The sequence below is a fragment of the Rhinolophus sinicus genome, linkage group LG12 (assembly GCF_036562045.2).
Source record: "Rhinolophus sinicus isolate RSC01 linkage group LG12, ASM3656204v1, whole genome shotgun sequence".
NCBI classification, from domain to species: Eukaryota; Metazoa; Chordata; class Mammalia; order Chiroptera; family Rhinolophidae; genus Rhinolophus; species Rhinolophus sinicus.
Window position 1 is genome coordinate 57,597,187 of NC_133761.1, and position 9,318 is coordinate 57,606,504.

The window sequence follows — 9,318 nt, forward strand, 5'->3', positions numbered from 1 at the left end:
TTCCTGGTCCCCCGCAGCAGGACAATCACCCACCAGCATAACCCCTCACCCACCCCCATCGATTGCCCCTTCCCTTCTAATACCGCCCACTTGGTTGCTCGCCTGGGGTGCACCCCACAGTGTAACTGATTGTGTGTGGGCTGCAGAATGGGAGATTTAAAAACGTGTACAAACTCCTTTTTCTGGCCCATCGCTCAAGAATGGCAGAACTTTCGGCCCTCAGCCCACTCCGTGGAAACTTGTACACTGTGACCAAACTCCAGCACGGCTTCCTACAGCCTGAGGCCAAATGCTCAGGGTGACCCTGACACAGGGCCCACTTGGCACCCCCATAGCAGAGACCTCGCAGAGTCACTGGCCTCACCCTTCCTTGACCTACCTATAGCTTAACAACAGATCATCTCCCTGCAGCTTGAGCTCAGAATGTTCCGTCCCACCCAGTTCCCTGTTTTCGAAAATTACCCTGAAATTTATGATGAAAACCCTTAGGCTTATTGATCACAAGCTCAATGGTCTACCAGGCTGATCCCACCATCGTTCCTGGGTTGCTGACTCCACCATAGAATCACGTGGCCTCCAGAACCCTCACCTAACCTCGGGAGAACACCCAGATTTTCCCTTAAAAACCCCAAGCCGGTCTGAGAATGTTAAGACAGTTCTTGGAGGTGTTAACCTACTGCCTTCTCACACCACCGGGGCTCTGATAATAAACGCTTATTCTACGACCCAACTCCTGTGTTCTGTGTTGGCTGAGCGGTGCAGGCAGCGCGAGCCTTGGACTCATTTGGCCTCCAGTTTAAACGCCAGCCCCCAGCCCACCCCATTAAAATGCATGCCTGAGACCCCCTCAGTGCTACCGGGAGATACCACTGTCCCAGCCAACTTGGGAGAAGAGCCCCTGGCCTCCTTTTCTTAGAGCACTTCCTACAAAGGGCTTATAATTGTGAATCCTTCCTTTGTCCCTCTGAGATGAGTGTGTACAGCCTACAACTCAGAAATGTCTTTCTCAAGGACTTGAAGCCATTCCTTTGAGATGTAATCAGCAGAAGGACGGGACCTATCTCCCAATTGCTGTGGGAGAACAGACTTCTACCTTCCATCGCCAGCCAGCGGACACAGCGGGCCTAATCCCATTTACACCTACTAACCCTTTCTCATTTTCCACAGAGCCCCTGCTCTTTCCTCCTCCCTATTCTCTGATTCTCCCTTTAGAAACGCGCAGTCACCACTAAGCAAATCGATGGAGCTCAGCTCTTTCCCCTACCGTCAGCAGGGTAACTGAATACAACCTGTTTTCACTGCTTAAAACTAATGTCCGGCTTGTTTATCTTTAACAGCTCCATTCAAACAGGCTATTTGGTGAAGAGCGGATTTTCCTAGATAAGTTAAGGTTTGAGGTCATTCGTTTATTTCTCAAAGATTGACCTATAAACTGTAACACAGTTAGAGGAGAGTTTAACGAGTCAGCCAGTGGGCCACCTCCCAAATCCAGATTAGTCACCCTCTGGAAAAGAGGGCTGTCCTCCAGGAGTGGGAAGAGACTGGAGGACAGACCGGAACCCCAGGAGCCACGCTCCCTTTGGCTGTTTCTAAAATAAAGCAAAAGTCAAAACTGGCCGGAAGTTCTCCCCAAACAGCCCCTGTTTGAAATCCCAGGCCAGTGAAATCTGCCTCTTCAACAAACACATACTGTCATCACGTTCACTGGCCAAGGCTTGGATTTCTTGTTCAAGCATGGTGTTGTGATGAGGGGTGTGTAAACTCACACTAGATCCCCTTTTTCGCTACTTGAAGAAGATCAGAGCCCTGCCTCCTGCTAAGCCTGCTGTCAGAATAAACTTAAGTAAACAGAATGCTAATTAAAAAAGCAAAAGTAGTCTCTTTAGGTCCCTTGCACAAAAACAATAAAACCATATATATATATATATATATATATATATATATATATATATATATATAGTGGGTTTTTGTGACACTCCAGAATCACTATAGTGTATGTAAATTTTGGTGTCAGTAAGTAACTGGAGTTAAAGTCATAATAACAGTAATGACCATAACGCCTTGCATTTTGCAGGACTTCACCATTTATGGAGTAATTTGACATTCAGTGAGGTGGGGGCTGAAGCTTGAAAGAACGCAGCAAGTGGCCCTGTGGTGGCTGGAGGAGTGGAGAGGACCACCAGCTGGGATGTCAGCTACAAAATCCCCTGGAGAGGACTGATGGGGGCAAATACACCATGGTTCAGAATCTGCCTTTGAGCCTCTTAAGGTAGAAAGTCTAACTTTTCCCTGCCCAAGAGTGAATGGGGCTCAGGGATACTAACCTTTGCTAACAACCTTCACGAGAGACTGAGGAGGAGAACATTCAGGCCGTTTTACTCATTCCCAATAAGTAATATCTTTGCATGCCCACAAGCTCGTGCACCAGTGTGACCCTTATTTCCTCTTCGTCCCCCCAGGGTAAACACCCAGCTCACAGGGTTACTTGTGCGTTAGCCTGGCGCCTCCTTCAGGCTGCAAGGAGGAGACACACCCAGATAATGTTAGAGTTGGGGGTTTGTGGTCCCCATACCCAGGGAAGTTGTGTCTCAACTGCCAAATGCCAGCCCCAGAATTCTGAGGCTGAGAGCTCAGAAATCCTCCAGGAAAACACATAAATTGGCCCACTGTTGTTCGCGGGGAGAGCGACTGCCATTCCAGCTAGATGCTGGTCTCGAGTCTTGAACTATGACTGAGAAACAGTCTCTGAGCTCAAGGAGTCAGGAGCCTGCAAAGCCTCACATCCGTAAACAATTGGTTACAAGGCGACAAGAGCTGGATGAGGGGAGGGGAAGGGGGCTCTTGGAACCCACTGGACACTGGGCTCCTACTTCAGACAGAGACACTGAGGACAGGAGGATAAGGGACATATTTTGCTAAAGGAAGAGAGAGTGGGGGAAGGGGGACAGAGAACATGGCTAAATTCAGCGCTGGCTCGAAAACAGAGGGCAAAGTCTGAGTGTAGGGAGAGGGCTGGGAAGATAAACAAGCCCAGGTGGGAGAGGGCGTTACACTGTGTGGAAAGGAATGTGGACTTTCATCCAGAGGATATTTTTAAAAAATGAGGAGCATGATTTACTGATAAGAAGAGAAACTGCATGGCTGGAAACATGGAAGCTATGGAAACTTTTCACTCATATACACATTTATACCTTTTGCATTTGGGGCCATAAAAATTATTACTATTCCAAAAATTCAAAAATAAAATTACTTTTAAAAATACTTTGAAATTACCCTACTTACAATGAGTCTGTCAGTATACTAGGCTCTGGGTGAGCAAAACAGACAGCAAACCTGCCCTACCAGCTTCTAATCTATGAGGAGTTTTCAAAGCTTTATGTCTTTGCATAGACTTCAAATAAACAAGTAATTATCACATAAACAATATGGTTGTGATAGTAGAGATACAGGCTTCCAACTCTGAGCATAGGTTGGGGTAGGCAGCTTACTATGCCTGAAGGCTTGGGGAGGTGTTATGTAAACAGGGTTTTGGTGGGAGGTAACCTGTAAACGGGGTTTTGAAGAATGAGTAGGAGTTTTAAAAAATGGAAAAGTGAGGAAGAGCACCTCAAAGAGAGATAGAAGTGTTCTTGGAGAAAAATAGTTTAGGGTGATGATTAGGGTAGCTTAGGAAATTATAGGAGGTGAGGCTATTGGGCAAGATGAGACCAAATTGTGCAAGCTTTGCATGTTGCATTAGGGAATATGAATCTCTTTCCTAAAAAGTTCAGACACACCTGCATGGACATTGTCATTCTGGAAGCTGGTGAATTATCTTTAGATGATTTTTTCCCCAATACTAGGAAGAAAAACTTAATGAAAATAATTTTTTCTATTTTGAGTTTTTCCTCCCATAATTTTTACTGAAACCTCCTAGTTTCCACTGGTTAATATAAGAAGTGGGAAAAAAATCAATATAATTAGCAGATATAAATGGGAAAAATCAGAAGTGAGTGAATAGGCTTGTATTTTTTTTCTCCTTATCAAGTATGTTCATAGTTGTGATTTTTACATTTTATATAAAATGTTTCTATTATCAAGATTGTTCCTCGTTTGTGTGTTGGGATTAACTATTATTAATGTTTCATCTTTAATGAAATTGAGGCTTCCTGATGGCTTGCAGGAAGCCCTGGCCTACCTCTTGTTTTCTTTGGCTTGTACAGTTAGTTTTGGTTTTGGTTTTTTTCAGTAGGCAAGTTGCTAACTTATTTTGAAAAACCAAAATAATTGGTAATGCGAGATTTATATTCTTCATGAGAACAATCAGCTGAGCCTGACTGGAGCCTGTCCCCTTTGGGGGGACTTAATTTCCTGCCCAGCCTAAATTCAACTGGACTCCTCTAGGCCTTTGGGTGCATGTGGGCTCTCCCAGGCAGTTGCTCCGGATTTCCACCAGGGGGCGCTGCCATCAGCGTTTTGGAGAGAAGGGCGGGGAGGAAGTGCTGGCCGCTGGTCCTATTGGGCAGTGAAAGGAAGTCCTCTTTTCCTTCCTGGCGAATAAGTCCTAAGACAAAACTTCACTTGACCCAACTCAGTGCAGATTCGGGACTAAGAGTAGTTTGGGGACTAAATATTTTGAAATAGACTGGGGAGAAACAAAGCCATACTTTATACTACTCTTGGTCATTGAATAATATTTTGCAGTCTATAAATTCTGTCAGGGACAGAATGTTATTTGGTCCTCACAGCAATGCCGCGTCAGAAGTAGGATAAGGTGTTTATTCCTGTAGTAGCCGAGCCACTTAGTGTGTCTTTTCTCACCTAAGAACACCCACCTGACAAGAAAGAGGCAGGCCGCCCACCATGGTGGCTTCCTCACACTTTCCCTGTGAGGAGAGGAAAAGAAACAAAAGCACTAGACAAAGAAAGACAGGGTGCCAAGAATATGTGGCTAGAGGCAGAGAGCAAGGAACGGACCGGCCACAAGAAAGAAGTTGAGATGTGTCTGTCACAGCAAATTCCCTCATTGCTTGGTGGCCTTCCATCAGCTGGAACTTGTGTGTCTACCTGTATATGTTGGGCACAGTAAGAGCTGTTTACAGTTGATCAATAAATGATCCAAGGAAATGTTGAGCCTCTATGTGTATACGAGAAGGGCACTGATATCCATTTGGCATCAAAGGCAAAATTGTGGGGGCTTGGGCTAACGACACCGAGGGCCAGGGACGTTTTCACCACTGGCCAACCTGGTCCTGAGTGTCCCCCAAGCTCCTTTGTTGGCTATGACCACGTGTCTTGCAGCTTTAATTTTGAGGATGTTATCAGCCAGGATGCAGAATCCTGCTTCCGCTCTCCATTTTCAGTTGCTTTTTCTCTGTGTTTGTTTTCTTTGGCTGCTGCAAGGAGGTTAGCTTTTCATCTCAGCAGCATGTGCCCTGCTCAGAGTGAAGGAGGAAGGGCTATCGTAGGATTCAGGTGTCTGGGAAGAGAAAGAATCTCCTCGCCTGGGGCTGGCCTTTCCAAAACATGGCCCCTATAAAGTAAATGCCTGTTGATATGGCCCTTCAACCTTCCTCTGTCCCTTCAACTTGTCACCCCCTCAAGAAACAATTATATAATGTGTTTCCTGACCCATGGTTTCTCACAAAATAACCTCTGTTTCCCAGGCTCCCTTTCATTCTATTAATTTATTAACTTATTTAACCTGCCAAAGTCTTGAACATCTTTCGTAAGTATGACCAGAAAATCATGGTTTAGGTATGATCTGCTAGAAGGCATGGAACTGTCTGCAGATGTCTGCCATAGTAATCGCTGAATGGTAGAATTACCAGCCTTTTTCATTTTCCTCTTTTCTTCCATTCAAATCTCCTCTGATTAAATATTCAGAACACAATAAATGTTAATAAAACAAAAGCCCTTTCAGGACATTTCAATCTTCAACGTTTCAGAAGCACGCATGCACAGGTACCTATGGGTCTACCGCACACGTTACGCCAGGTACGGTGCTTGCTGGAGGTGTTGGCACCAAAGTCCAAGTGGCTGGCGACCCCCCCAGGAGATCATCTCACAGTGTGATCCCAGAGGCCCCACCCAATCCGATCCACCTGAACTCTGTCTCCCCAGGGACGGCATTCGCCCCCCCCCCCTCTGCCTGCAACATCACAGAGGATCACCCCTTAATTGAACAACCAGGGTGATGGGGCAGGTAGAAAGCTCCCCCGCATATTTCCAGGAGAGGGGGATGCCACAGAATCCTCCCAATAGTTTGGACCAACGGTCATTTTGGACACCACACAACGTCTAAGCGTACAGATCCCCTGGGCAGCCAGCGCACGGTATGTGGGGGGTGGAGAGAAGGCTGACCAGAGCAGGAATAGCAGGCGTTTCAGGTTCTACCTGGAAGGAAAGCATGGCCAGGAGGGTGGGGTTTGGAATCTAGTGGACCTGAGCCGTCTCCTGTAAGGCTTGGTGCCCCAGTGAGGCCTCTCTGCCTCCGTTTCCTTCCTTAAATAATGGGGATAACAGTATCTGTATCATTGGGTTGTTACGAGGATTAAACCCTAGGTGGTACTAAACACCTAGCTGGGCCTGAATTTTCCCCACGCAAGAGAGTTGCTTTCCTCCGCACGGCCGTGCCTCACATGCTTGCACATAAGACACCCCACCCCCCACCCCCCTCAGGGCCTGGAATGTGCCTTTCAGCAAACTCCAGTGTTGGGAGAGACCAACTGGGAGAGTGTGTGTACAGTAAGTCCCACCCACCCTGGGAAGCCAAGGTCGGGGGCTGGGCCAGTCACGTAACTGCCCAGGCTCCAAGGTGAAAATGACAACAACGGCACAGTAAATACTGTGACAGCCGCAGAAAGCCCTAGCACTTGGCTTTGTACATTGTATTTCTGGCCCAGTGTGCAAATTAAATAAACAGCAGTCTTGGCCTGGAGCTCAAAAGACTTTTGGCATTCTTCTGTTTCTTCTCCCCGCAGCTGGTACCTTCTCTGCTGCTCAGGCCAGAATCAGAGAGAATTCTTTGATTCCTTTTTTTCCCTCATCCCTACACGCACCTCAGCAAATCCTGTCACTTCCGTTTTCTCAATAAGCTCCAGGGAGCCCTGCTCTTTCTCACTGTCCCAGGCAACAGGCTGTCTCTCCTAAAAAAACAGTGGCCCGGACACCCTTCTCACTTCAGCAATGCCCATCCTATCCCCACTGCAGCGAGGAGGGTCCTTTCAAAGCATGGAATTGACCCCACTGTCCCCTTCCCCCATCCTCACTAAGAACCCATCAGAAGTTTCCGCTTACTTACCCTCACCGCTGAGGTTCCCAGGGCCATTTGCAGCCTGCCTCTCACCTCTCCATGGGACCCCCCCCCAAGGTGCTCCAGCCACACTAGTTTCCCTTTCGTGAACAGTGCTGAGCTCCTGCCCCTCCAGGGGTCCCTCCTTCTGACAGCTTTGTGCAGCCTCCTCCACTCCTGCCCCATGGTCCTGTCTTCTGACAGGCCTCCCTGCCCACCCACTAGAGGCCCTGGTCCCCTGGTTTGCTTCCTCCACGGCAGTTGTTGATTCATTTGTCTTTTCCCTTTGATCTGCCCCTCACTAGGAGGCCAGGGGCGGGCGCCACGGACCTTGGCTACTGTGTCATGTCCCCCCTCGGTGCTGAGCACAGAGTAGGTGCTCAGGTAACACTTGTGGGACAATTGTCTGAGCGCTGAGTGTGTGACAGAAGGAAGGGACTGATAAATGAATGACACCATACGGTCAAGCATCGTTCCCTGACTCGCCAAGACACAGTGACATGATGAGGTAAGGGGAAGTCCAAGCAGACACCCACATATCCGACCTCAGGTTGGCTTAGAGCCCTAGGAATCCCCAAGGGAACCTTAAGTGCTGGGCCTCCAGTGCCCCAACCCCCCTCTCTGGACTGTCTGCATTTCGTCTGTCCTGGCCTGCTCATCAGCAAAGCCCCTACTATGTGCCAGGCATTGTCCAAGGCCTTGAGGATGCAGCATGAACCACAGTCCCGTCTGTCACGGAGCTTACATTCAAGTGGGGGGAATGAGACCCCCCCAAAAGCAAGCAATAGATGGAACAGGAAAAGCATGGGGGACGGCAGTCAAAGGGTGCTGGGATGGAGAGTCACACCCTCAGATGGGGGAGCAGCTTGGGTGAGATCCCCACCTTCTCTGCTTCAGTCTCCTCATCCATGAAATGGGCTGATGGCACCATGGAGCACTGTTAACACAAGTCAGGTCCTACCCTTGTCTGCTCAAATCCTGCAATGGTGCCTCGTCTCACTCTGAGCAAAAGCCATGACTTCACCACACCCCACAAGGCCTGCATGACAGCTGTCCCCAGCTCCATGCCCCCAGCCTCCTAAATGCATCCCTTCCCACTCTGTCCCCCAACTCCTTCTGGCCTACTTCTTCTCAGTCAGGCCAAGCCACACATGGGACAAAGTTCACTCACTTCCATATCATTCCTAGGGCAGCCCCATGACCAGACCCCTGAACTGTCTGGTCAGGGTCCCACCCTTCCTGCCACCCACACATACTTTCTATACACTCAGGACAAGGGGCCGCTGAGTGCAGCAGCAGGTTTGTTCTGAGAGACTTTTCTCAGTGCTGTCAACAATTACACAGGGAGACCTTGCTAACAGCCTATGTCCTCGTTCCTGCCTGGGGCTTCCAGTGGACATGCCTGGGGCCCACACACTCTCCACAGATTTTTGTTTCATGTTGGCCATAAAATTGATAAACAGGGGCCAGTTTTGCCCTAGAGGTACCACTAAGCTTCCTATAGAAATGTGTGCTATTTTTTTTCTTTTCTTCCTTCTTTCTTTCCCTCCCTCTTCCCCCCAACCCTTACCCCAACCAGTTACCCAGCACCTACTCTAAGCACACATCAGGCCAGGGACAGTATGCGGTACCACATGTGGTAACAACGCGTTCTAAGACAGAGCAGAATAAAATGGGGCTAGGACGCAGGACACACCTAATGCTGCCGTTCCCAGAAGAACTGACTCATTCCAGCAGCTGAGATCAGGGAAGTTTTCAGGGAGGAAGCGGCCTTGAGCCTAGAGAGAGAAGCATAGTTTCAAGCACCGGGCTTTGAGGTGGCTGACAGAAAGGCCGGGACAAAGGCCAGGGGGTGGCTTCCCCTGGCCAATCCCAGCAGTCCTTCTGCCACGGGGAACTTGGTCAGGAGAGAGAGCAGGGCAGAGGGTGTGGTGGGACCGGGGAAATAGCTGTGCCAGAAAAACATCTTGGTACCTCTCCTGGCGGGGGGCCAGAGGCTGCTGGGGAAATGATCCCCATTGTTTCTGTTTCCTCCTGGGGGGGCT